Source organism: Dipodomys merriami, unplaced genomic scaffold, assembly GCF_024711535.1.
Source record: "Dipodomys merriami isolate MVZ:Mamm:240054 unplaced genomic scaffold, mDipMer1.0.p SCAF_380, whole genome shotgun sequence".
Lineage (NCBI taxonomy): Eukaryota > Metazoa > Chordata > Mammalia > Rodentia > Heteromyidae > Dipodomys > Dipodomys merriami.
The window spans coordinates 561,947-573,156 of NW_027205382.1; positions in this window are offsets into that span (position 1 = coordinate 561,947).

Below are 11,210 nucleotides of genomic sequence, written 5' to 3' on the forward strand. Positions count from 1 at the left end.
TTTGCTGATAAAATTTCATAGGTTTAAGAGGGTAGAAAGAGGGGCTGGGAATGTGGCCTAGTGGTAGAGTGCTTGCTGAGCACACATGAAGCTCTGGGTTCGAGTCCTCAGTACCACATAAACAGAAAAAACCGGAAGGGGAGCTGTGGCTTAAGTGGTAGAGTGCTAGCCTTGAGCAAAAGAACCAGGGACAGTGCCCCCATGCCCTGAGTTCAGGCCCAGGACTGGCAAAGTAAATAAATAAATAGAAGTGTAGAAAGTGTTTAAGAGCATAGGAAGTGTTTATAAGAGTGTGGTAAAGATTAATAAGAGAGTGGGAAAGGTTTTTTATTTTTTTAAATATACTTTTTATTGCAAAAATACTGTACAGAGGGGCTGGGAAGGTGGCTCAGTGGTAGAGTGCTTGCCTTGCATGCATGAGGCCCTGGGTTCGATTCCTCAGCACCACATAACCAAAAAGAAAAAAGCCGGAAGTGGCGCTGTGGCTCAAGTGGTAGAGAGCTAGCCTTGAGCTGAAGAGCTGAGGGACAGCGCCCAGGCCCAGAGTTCAGGCCCCACAACCGGACCAAAAAAAAAAAATACTGTACAGAGGGGTTACAGCTACATGAGTAAGGTAATGAGTCCATTTCCTATGGAGCATTGTTTTTTTTCTTTAAAATTTGCTTTTTATTTATTTTTTTTTACAATTTTTTTATTATGAAAATACTGACAAGATAATGAGTACATTTCTTTACATTTCTTATCAAGCATTGTTGCTTCCTCCTTTGTTTCCCCTTCCTATTCCTTCCCATATCCTGCCGCCCCCCATATCCCCCCTCTACTCCCCCCCCACTCCCGGCCAAAGTTATAAAGTTCGTTTTTCGACATAATGACTTGTACATCTCTGTTGCAATGGGTCCACCTGTATCCATATTTAAACGATTTGTTTTTTCCCTTCCCCTCCACAAATTATACCAACATCAAATACAGTGAAAGCAGGGGTTATATTGTGGGGGAGGGACATACAAAGCAACAAAGAAATAATCTTTTTTTATTTTTTGGGGGGTCTGGTCATGGGGCCTGAACTCTGGGCCTGGGCGCTGTCCCTCAGCTCTTCAGCTCAAGGCTAGCACTCTACCACTTGAGCCACAGTGCCACTTCCGGCTTTTTTCTTTTTGCTTATGTGGTGCTGAGGAATTGAACCCAGGGCCTAAGGCATGCAAGGCATGCGCTCTACCACTGAGCCACCTTCCCAGCCCCAGAAATCATCTTATAAATACAATTGCACGAAAATAAAAAAACATTTGAATACTTATCTTAGGGTTTATTTCACCTAACATCAACATATCTGACCTTTTCTGCTTGTCTCAGACATATACTAGTTATTACAAATAAGGGAAACCATGGGGCCTATGCTTCTTTGGGCCTGGCTTACTTCACTTAGTATAATTTTTTCCAAGTCCTTCCATTTCCTAACAAATGGGGCAATTTCATTCTTTCTGATGGAGGCATGGAATTCCATTGTGTATATATACCACATTTTCTTGATCCATTCATTTATTGAGGGGCATCTGGGTTGATTCCATATCTTAGCTATGGTAAATAATGCTGCAAGAAACATAGTTGTGCTGATAGCTTTAGTATGGCCTTGTTTGTGATCATTTGGGTAAATGTCCAAAAGTGGGATTGCTGGGTCATAGGGAAGCTCTATGTGGAGTCTTTTGAGAAACCTCCATACTACTTTCCAAAGTGGTTGAACAAGTTTACACTCCCACCAACAATGCAGTAGGGTTCCCTTCTGGTCACATCCCCTCCAGCATCTGTTGTTATTAGAGTTCTTGATTATAGCCATTCTAACTGGAGTGAGGTGGTATCTCAATATTGTTTTGATTTGCATTTCTTTTATGGATAGGGAGGTGGAACATTTCTTCATGTGTCTATTGGCCATTCTTCTTTCCTCTTCAGAGAAGTTTCTCTTTAAGTCTTTAGCCCACTTATTTATTGGGCAGTTGTTTCTTTGAGGATTTGTTGTTGGGGGATTTAATTTTTTGAGTTCCAGGTATATTTTAGATATGAGACCCTTGTCCATTGTATGGCTACTGAAGATCTTCTCCCAGTTTGTGGGCTTTCTATTGATCTTGCTAGCTATGTCCTTTGCCATGCAGAAGCTCTGCAGCTTCATGCAATCCCCTTTGTCCAACCTTTCTTTGATATCTTGTGTTTCTGGATCTCTATTAAGAAAATTTCAGCCTGTGCCTAGGAGATCTACCTGTGGTTTCTCCTATTCCATCCTGTAATGTTTTCAGAGTATCTGTTTTAACTCTGAGGTCTTTGATCCATTTGGAGTTCATTTGGTGCAGGGTGATATATAAGGATCTACCTTTAGTTTTCTACAAGTAATTAACCAATTTTGCCGGCACCATTTACTGAAGAGGCTGTCTTTCTTCCATTCTATTTTTTTAGCTCCCTTATCAAATATTAGATGGCTATAGGTCTGTGGGTTCATTTCTGGGATTTCAATTCTATTCCATTGGTCCTGAGGTCTGTTCTTGTTCCAGTACCAAGCTGTTTTGATTATTATGGCTTTGTAGTAGAGTTTCAAATTTGGTATTGATATTCCTCCAGAACTGTTCTTTCTGTTAAAGATCATTTTTGCCATTTGGGGTCTTTTATTGTTCCATATGAATTTTTGGATTGCCTCTTCAGAGTGGGAAAGGTTTATAAGAAAGTGGGAAGGGTATACAAAGCCTTAAAATATAAACATGTATCTACATATATAATAATATGTATTATATATAATAATATATATAATAAAATATAATGCTGCTACTTCGCTGCTACTTTCACCTAGTGTAGGGGTTGATCATTGTATACTCAGTTAAAGTAGTTCTTGTTGCATCCGTAAATGTCTGGTGCCTTGTTTGGATCCCCAAACAGTTTGTTGAGTAGTCTATATCTAAAGGGTTTGTTCAGTATCTGCCAGTTTACTTCCTTGACAGAAACCACCTGGAGTGTACATTCTTACCTTTCTAGTAGTCTACATACTTTTTGGTGTTACAATTCCATGTTGGACTCCTGGTGGAAAGCAGCAGCTATGTGAAGATGACTTTGTTTTGGTTAAATTCAGTCTTTTTTGATACTACTACTACCACCACCGCTACTACTACAACTAGTACCAGTATTTTATTATTATTTTTGTATGTGTATGTGTATTTTTAGCTTTTTCTTTTTTTTCTTTTTCTCAGTGCTGAGGATCAAACTCAGGGCCCTTTTCATGTTCTTCCACGGAGCTAAATTTTGATTGTTTATAGTCTAACAAAATATCCTTTAAAAATGAATTCACAGGAAAGAAAAAAACATTCTAATAAACTATTTTTTCTTTTCACAATGTTTTGAGGGCTTGAAACCAGGAGATTACTTCATAAGTGTTTCATAAAGTGTTCTATAATTGAGCTCTTCCTTTAGTCCATACCAAATCCTATCCCATACCATACCATAATTTAGACCACTCTTGACCTGTTTACTGTTTCTTTCTTACACAAGACTCAATTGGAACTAGTCCATGGTATTAGAATATTTGTTCTAGTATTTTTTCTTTTTCTTTTGTTTTTCTTCATAAACTATTATTTGAAACCATCCCTTCATTTCTGACTTACCCAGTGTTTCATTTACCAATGGATTCCAGGCTTGCCTGAATGGTACACAAAATAGGGAAGAAGAAGAGACTCATGAATTCTACACTTACCTTCTTTCTTTCTTCCTCTTTCTTTCACACACACACACACACACACACACACATACACACACACACACACACACACACACACACACACACACACACACACACACACCCCTGATATGTGAACCTATCAGATTGTTTCAGGTCTAAATTCTGTGCTCTGAAGTTGTTTCTTTAGCTCTGTCACAATTCCTTGTTTGTATTTTTTTTCTTTTTTACTTTTGTATCCTAAAATCCTACAGTACCAAGAGTCTCTGCCTTCCAAAATGCTGACTGCTTTTTTTGTGTTTTACACTTTGTAGCAGAGTTGTACATGCTAGATACTAGAATAAACTATCCAGAGACTGAACAAACATAAATTGACTTTACTAATATGAGTTGTAAAAGGCATTGGGACTTGATGACAGATTTCTTTAAAACCACTGGCTTCTGTGGGTGGGTGGTAGAGCATTAGACTCCAGCATAAAAGCTCAAGGACAGCCCCCAGACCCTGAGTTCAAGCCTGGACCACTAACACAAACAAAAACAAAAACAAAGTAGCACAAACACTATCTCACAGCTCAGTGGCTTCAAATTGTTATCCTCCATTCTCAGCGTTTGAGTAGATAGGATTATAAATGTGGGAAAGTGGCATGCTTATCCATACCAGATTATGACAAAAGAACAAACAAGAAGATAATTGAAAAAGCCAGCATAGACAAAAGTGTGAGTGTAAATTGAGCACTTACCTATCAGGAGTAGGGTTTTGAGTTCCAACCTTGGTACTTGAGAGAGGGAGTAGTAGAGGCAGAAGAGCTAGAGATGTAGCTCAAGTAACTGAGCACCTGCTTAGTCTGCACAGACCTTGGTTTCAATATTCAGCACTTTAGTAAAAAAAAAAAAAAGTATGGTTTCTTCTACATAGTCCAACTTAATTTTCTGTTTGTTTTTATTTATTCACAGAGATACAGATACAATACCAGACATTGTCGTGGGTTATTATAAAAACCTGAATACTGGGTGAGCTGTTTTCTTTTGTCATTCACATGGTAAACCATTTTTTGGAGTATGATGACAATCGACAAAATATATGATGATCTATCAAAACTGTACGCAATAATATTCAGTTTTGCAACTAAATAGAAAATGATAGAGCAGGTAAAGGAGACTTGGTCATGGTCTGCTGTGAATTCAAGGACTGGCAGGCACAATCCTGAGAGTATCAATGTGCGGGTATGCGACTCATGAACAGCCAATGGATGAAAGAATTCTCAGGCCGGGCATCAGTGGCTCATGCCTGTAATCCTAGCTACTCAGGTGGCTGAGATCTGAGGATCAAGGTTCAAAGCCAGCCCAGGCAGGAAAAGTCCATGAGATTCTTATCTCCAATAAAAAAAACCACTCAGAAAACTAGAAGTGGTGCTGTGGCTCAAGTGGTAGAGTGCTAGCCTTGAGCTGAAGTGCTGAGGGACAGCACCCAGGCCCAGAGTTCAAGCCCCATGACCGACAAAAAAAAAGAAAAAAAGAATTCCTTTCAGAAACATGGAGGTAGTCCCAGTGTTCGGTAGATCTCAGTAGATAGGAGAATCATCTACCCTAGACCAATTCTTCATTCTCCAGAACTCAATTACCCTGAAAAGCCCACCATCACATTGGATGGGAGTCCTGCTTCTAGCCTTCTATTCTTGGTCCCTATCTGACAGACATGAAAGACTGTCACGATTAATTTATTAAGGAGGGAATAGAGAAGACATAGGAAGCAGAAAATTAGATAGAAAATTAGATTGAGGTTGAAGTAAGCTGAATTTAAAATTAGTTCAACAACAATAGGACATTAAACTTTTGTTATGTTTATAAGAATTTATTCTTTTATTTCCATGTGCCAGTCATTGGGCTTGAGATTAGGTTCTGAGCCATGCTCCTGAGTATGTTTTGCTCAAGTCTAGCACTCAAAACCCTGCTCCTGATATGTAAGTGCTCAATTTACACTCACACTTTTGTCTATGCTGGCTTTTTCAATTATCTTCTTGTTTGTTCTTTTGTCATAATCTGGTATGGATAAGCATGCCACTTTCCCACATTTATAATCCTATCTACTCAAACGCTGAGAATGGAGGATAACAATTTGAAGCCACTGAGCTGTGAGATAGTGTTTGTGCTACTTTGTTTTTGTTTTTGTTTGTGTTAGTGGTCCAGGCTTGAACTCAGGGTCTGGGGGCTGTCCTTGAGCTTTTATGCTGGAGTCTAATGCTCTACCACCCACCCACAACTTCACTTCCAGTGTATTTGGTAGCTAGTTGGAGACATGAGTCTCATGGACTTTTCTGTCCAATATGGTTAAAAACTATGATCCTCAGATCTCAATCTCCTGAGAGGCTAGGATTATATCTGTGAGCACAGATATTGGCCTAGTAAGGAACTATTCTCAAATTTTTCCTGAAACCTTTGGTTAGCAGGTATAAAAGTGTGATTTCCCCCTCGAACCCTCATTTTGAGGGAAAGACAAATACTCCTTTTTATATAACTAAATATGTAAAACTTTCAAGTTCTACCAATTTATTAGTTTTAAGAAAATTGTAGCTAAATTGGATGAAAAAGTAAATATAGTTTCCTGACATTTGACTGGGTATAATTTAATCCTTTAGCCTGGAGGAGAATAAAGTAGGAGATCTTGTACTTGAAGATGTCAGTGGAAGGTGAGATGCATTCCTATATGTATATATACATGTACATAAACATACACAGGCATTAAGCCAGAATTTCTGGGAGATGTCTCAGAAGATTGGGCATTATAGCTTATGTCTATAGCGTTCACACTTTTCCAAGTTAGGTGAATGAATGAGAAGCCAGTCAGAAGATAGCCTTAGTGGTATTTTAGTGAGCAGTGAGTGAAACTCCTAGAAAGCTATCAGGTAGCCTGTGTGTGAGACCCCATTTGAATGGACAGTACATGTGTTTTATGACGTTAGTAACAAATTATCACAAACAAAATAACTCCACAGTCCTAGGGGATAGAAGTCTTATGTCAAAGTGCCTTTGGTGTTGGCTCTTTTTCTGGCCTGTACAAAATAATATTTTCATACTCCCCTTTCCTATTTTGCTATTTGTCCACAATTCTATAATGTGTGGACCCATCCTCTAATTCTCTGCATCATCATCGTCATCATCATCATCACCACTATTATTATTATTATTTTGTTCCAGTCTTCAGGCTTGAACTCAGAGCTGGGTACAGACCTTCAGCGTATTTTGCTCAAGGCTAGTGTCCTACCCCTTGAGACACAGATCCACTTCTGTTGTTTTTTGAGTAGTTTGTAGCAGATAAAAGTCTTAGGAGCTGGCTGCTAATTGCTCATGCCTGTAATCCTAGCTACTCAGGAGGTTGAGATCTGAGGATCATGGTTTTAAGCCAGCTCAAGCAGAAAAGTATGTGAGACTCTTATTTCCAATAAACTACTAGAAAAAGCCAGAAGTAGCTCTGTGGCACAAGAGGTAGAGGTCTAGCCTGGAGAAAAAGAAGCTCAGGGACAGTGTCCAGGCCCTGGTTTCTAACCCCAGGAACGGTGTGTGTACATGTGTGCACACACTTGTGTGTGCATGCGCACACATACACACACACCCCACACAAACACACAAGCACACACAGAGTCTCAGGGACTTTCCTCCCTGGGCTGACTTCAAACTGAGACAGTTATTTCTCAGCCTCCTGATCATGTGAGCTACATGCACCTGGCCTAGGAAAGAAATAGTCTTAAATCTGCTGTGAAGCATTTCTTTTGCAGGTGTATACATTTACTTTCCCCTAGATACCTCATTTCTCAAGATAACTGGAATGCCCTTTTTCTTATAACTAGGTATATAAAACTTTCAAGTGCTACCAGTTTACCAATTTTATAGTGAAGAAGTAAGGGTATGAATTTACATCCTATTTGACTTTGCATAATATAATTTTTAATGTGGATATAAATGAACCAATAGAACTCACTGGAAGATGTCAGCAAAAGATCAGATACATGCACACACACATATGTGTGCATATATATGCATATAAATACATAATACATGAATACAAAGATATACAGATATTAAACCAGAATTTCTGGGAACTATATAAAAAGGTGGGCAGTGTATCTTATACCTGTAATAGTCCTCTCTTTTTCAAGTTAGGTGAATGAAGGAGAACCCAGTTAGAAGATGAACTCCTTGCTATTTTAGTGAGCACTGAAGAAAACCCTTAGAAAACTAGCAGCCTTTGAATGAGTAGTATATGTTTTGATTGACTGCAGTAAGATTATTATAAGAAAAGTACCTTCCAAATGACAATGATTAACATGTTTGCACACTTGTGTGTGTGTGTGTGTGTGTGTGTGTGTGTGCGTGTGTGTCTGTTATGACTAAAACTCAGAGCCTTGTGCCTATTTTGCTTTCTTGCTTATGGTTGATGGAACTCTTGAACTACTCTTCAAGTCCAACATTTTGCTGGTTAATTGGAGATGGACTCTCACAGGCAATCCCACTCTTGGTGGTTTCAAATTACTATCCTTGGTCTTAGCCTCTGAGTAGATAGGATTATAGATGGGAGACAGTAGCATGCCCATCCATCCCAGATTATGATGAAAGCACAGACAGGGAGATCGTTGAATAGCAAGTAGAGAAAAAACTGTGAGTCTAAATTGAGCACTTAACTAGAGGAACAGGGTTCCTATACTGCTGAACCCAAACAGGGAGATCATTGAGTAAGCCAGTACAGACAAAAGCATGACTCTAAATTGAGCAATTAGTATGATGATCTGAGTTCAAACCTCAGTATTTAAGAGAGGTCATGGTGTGGGCAGAAGAGCTGGAAATGTCACTTGCCTAGCATGCACAAAGCCATGGTTGCATTAGTCAGCACTGTAGTAAAAAAGTATGATTTCTTCTACATAGTTCAACTTAATTTTTTGTTTTTCATTTGTTCATAGTGACACAGATACCATACTAGACATTGTCATTGGTTCTGGTAACTTCATGACTACTGGGTGAGTTGTTTTCTTTTGTTGGCTGAATGATAAACTATTTTGTCATGTGATGACAATCCACAGAATGCATAATTTTTTTGAAACGATAGAGAAAAATGATAAAGGACGTCAAAAGACATTTAGCTAGTTCCAGTGCTCTGTAGAGGCCAGGGGATAAGGGATCATTGATCCTGGATCTATGCTTCATTCTCCAGAACTCTGCTACTCTAGAAGGCCAACCATTACAATTGGATGGGAGTTTTGCTTTAGCAAGCTGTTCCTGTTCACTACCTGACCAGTAGGAACGTGAAACCACAATCAGTGTTAAGAAGGAGTGGAGGGAACATGGGAAGCAGCAAATAAGGTGGTGCTTAAGGGTTGAGTGCTGTGAAGTGATTTGAATTTAAAATCCACAACAAATGCCCAGTAAACATTTGTTAATGTTTTCTTCATATATATTGTTCTGAGCTCCTGCATAAGAGTCTTCTATTGAAGGTATAAAATTTTAATTTTTCCAAGAAGGTCTGTTTGAATATCCATTCTTGTGTTGATACTGATCATATACAGATAAGTAGAGGAATGTGGAGACTGAGATTTGGATTTTTTGAAGTTCATTGAGATGGTCAGTGGAGCAAAGGCTTTGACTCTGGTTCCAACCTAAATTCATATATCATATGAATGAAACTTTCTATATTTTAGGGTGTCTTTGGACAAAACAGACACATGTCATAAGAGAAATATTTCATGCCTTTGATGTGTTTGACATGCTGTTTAAATCCTAGCAGAACCTAAGGAGCATTTCAGTATGCCTGTATGTGAGAATATGTAGATTGATTGTGGGGACAAAAGAACCCTATTTGGATCAAGGAACAGATACAGAAGTAGGTAGGGAACAGAATCTTCAGCACCAAGTGAAGTTGGTTCTACAAGTTCTCACTCATTATCACTGTGCATACAATACCTTCCTCTAATTTACAGCTGTTTCTTCTTCTTCCAGAGCTAGGAAGATAGCCACGTTATGCATCGTTCTAAGGAGTTAGTCTTGGGGCTTACTCTGGAAGTTTGAAGTAGTAGGAGGGATAAGCCCCTCTGCAGTGTAATTAAACTTAGAAAATTTTGTTCCTCATTGGGATACAGATGATAGCTGTTTAAATCTGAACTAATCACTTTCTTTTTGCAGAAGTTTAATACATTTGTTACCACCACATTAATACTCATTTCCAGTAAAAAAAAAATGCCAAATTTGTATTAGGACTGCACGCATGAACATTCAAGATCAACTACTACCTGACTCATTTAGGAAATGTAGTTATTGGTTCCACACAAGTTATATTTGTCAATGACATCTATGTATTTTTGCCAAGACTGATATCAGACACCTATGATAGAGCCATCAGAGAAAAGTAATGTATAAATTAATTTAAAAACATAAACCTACCTATGCATATACATGAAAAAGCAATCTATATACATGCATATACTATTGTTTAGTACATATTTAAACATACACATATATACAGACTCAAACCCCTCCTACCTTCACAGCACATAAAACAATGAAAATAAAGGGATGTAGAGATTTGTAAAATCTATTCAGGAGTTTTTGCAGCCAGAGTATTCTATTTTAGCAAAGAGAAGATAGCAGTAGACTAAGCCATAGATCCCTCAGCAGCAGTGATTTGAGCTGAAGCAGACAATATGTATACTTACTTTCTAGAACTCTGCAGTCAGGTGAGGCTAGTGCCTCAAACCCAGAGCCAAACATGGCCATCAATATTGAGTGTCTGCAAATGCAAGCCTTCAGCAAACTAGCTCTGTCTGATGGGTGAAGGTGAGGAAAGGAAACAGGGATTGGAATGTCAGAAATTTCAGTAGAGCGACCTACAAGCAAGGTTGAATTTATTATAAATGCCCTTATCTTGGACTAGGGCATTTGTATTTCTTTGTGTGTGTGTGTGTGTGTGTGTGTGTGTGTGTGTGTGTGTGTGTATGTGTGTGTGTGTGTGTATGTATGTTGTAACATGTAGAGTTTATTCATAGAAAGAAGCAAGCTGAGCCAGGCGCTGGTAGCTCAAGCCTATAATCCTAGCTACTCAGGAGGATTGCAGTGCAAAGCCAGCCCGAGCAAGAAAGTCCGTGAGATTCTTTTTTTTTTTTTTTTTTGGGGGGGGGGTCTGGTCATGGGACCTGAACTCTGGGCTTGGGCGCTGTCCCTCAGCTCTTCAGCTCAAGGCTAGCGCTCTACCACTTGAGCCACAGCGCCACTTCCGGCTTTTTTCTTTTTGCTTATGTGGTGCTGAGGAATCGAACCCAGGGCCTCATGCATGCAAGGCAAGCGCTCTACCACTGAGCCACCTTCCCAGCCCGGCATTTGTATTTCTTAAAAAATGTTAAGAGAAATCTTTCCTTTTCCAATGTAATAAAAGGTGAGATATAAATTAATCTATAATATACATGTATAGAAGTGGATGGATAAATAGTAATTTATGCTAATAACATAGATATGAAATACATAC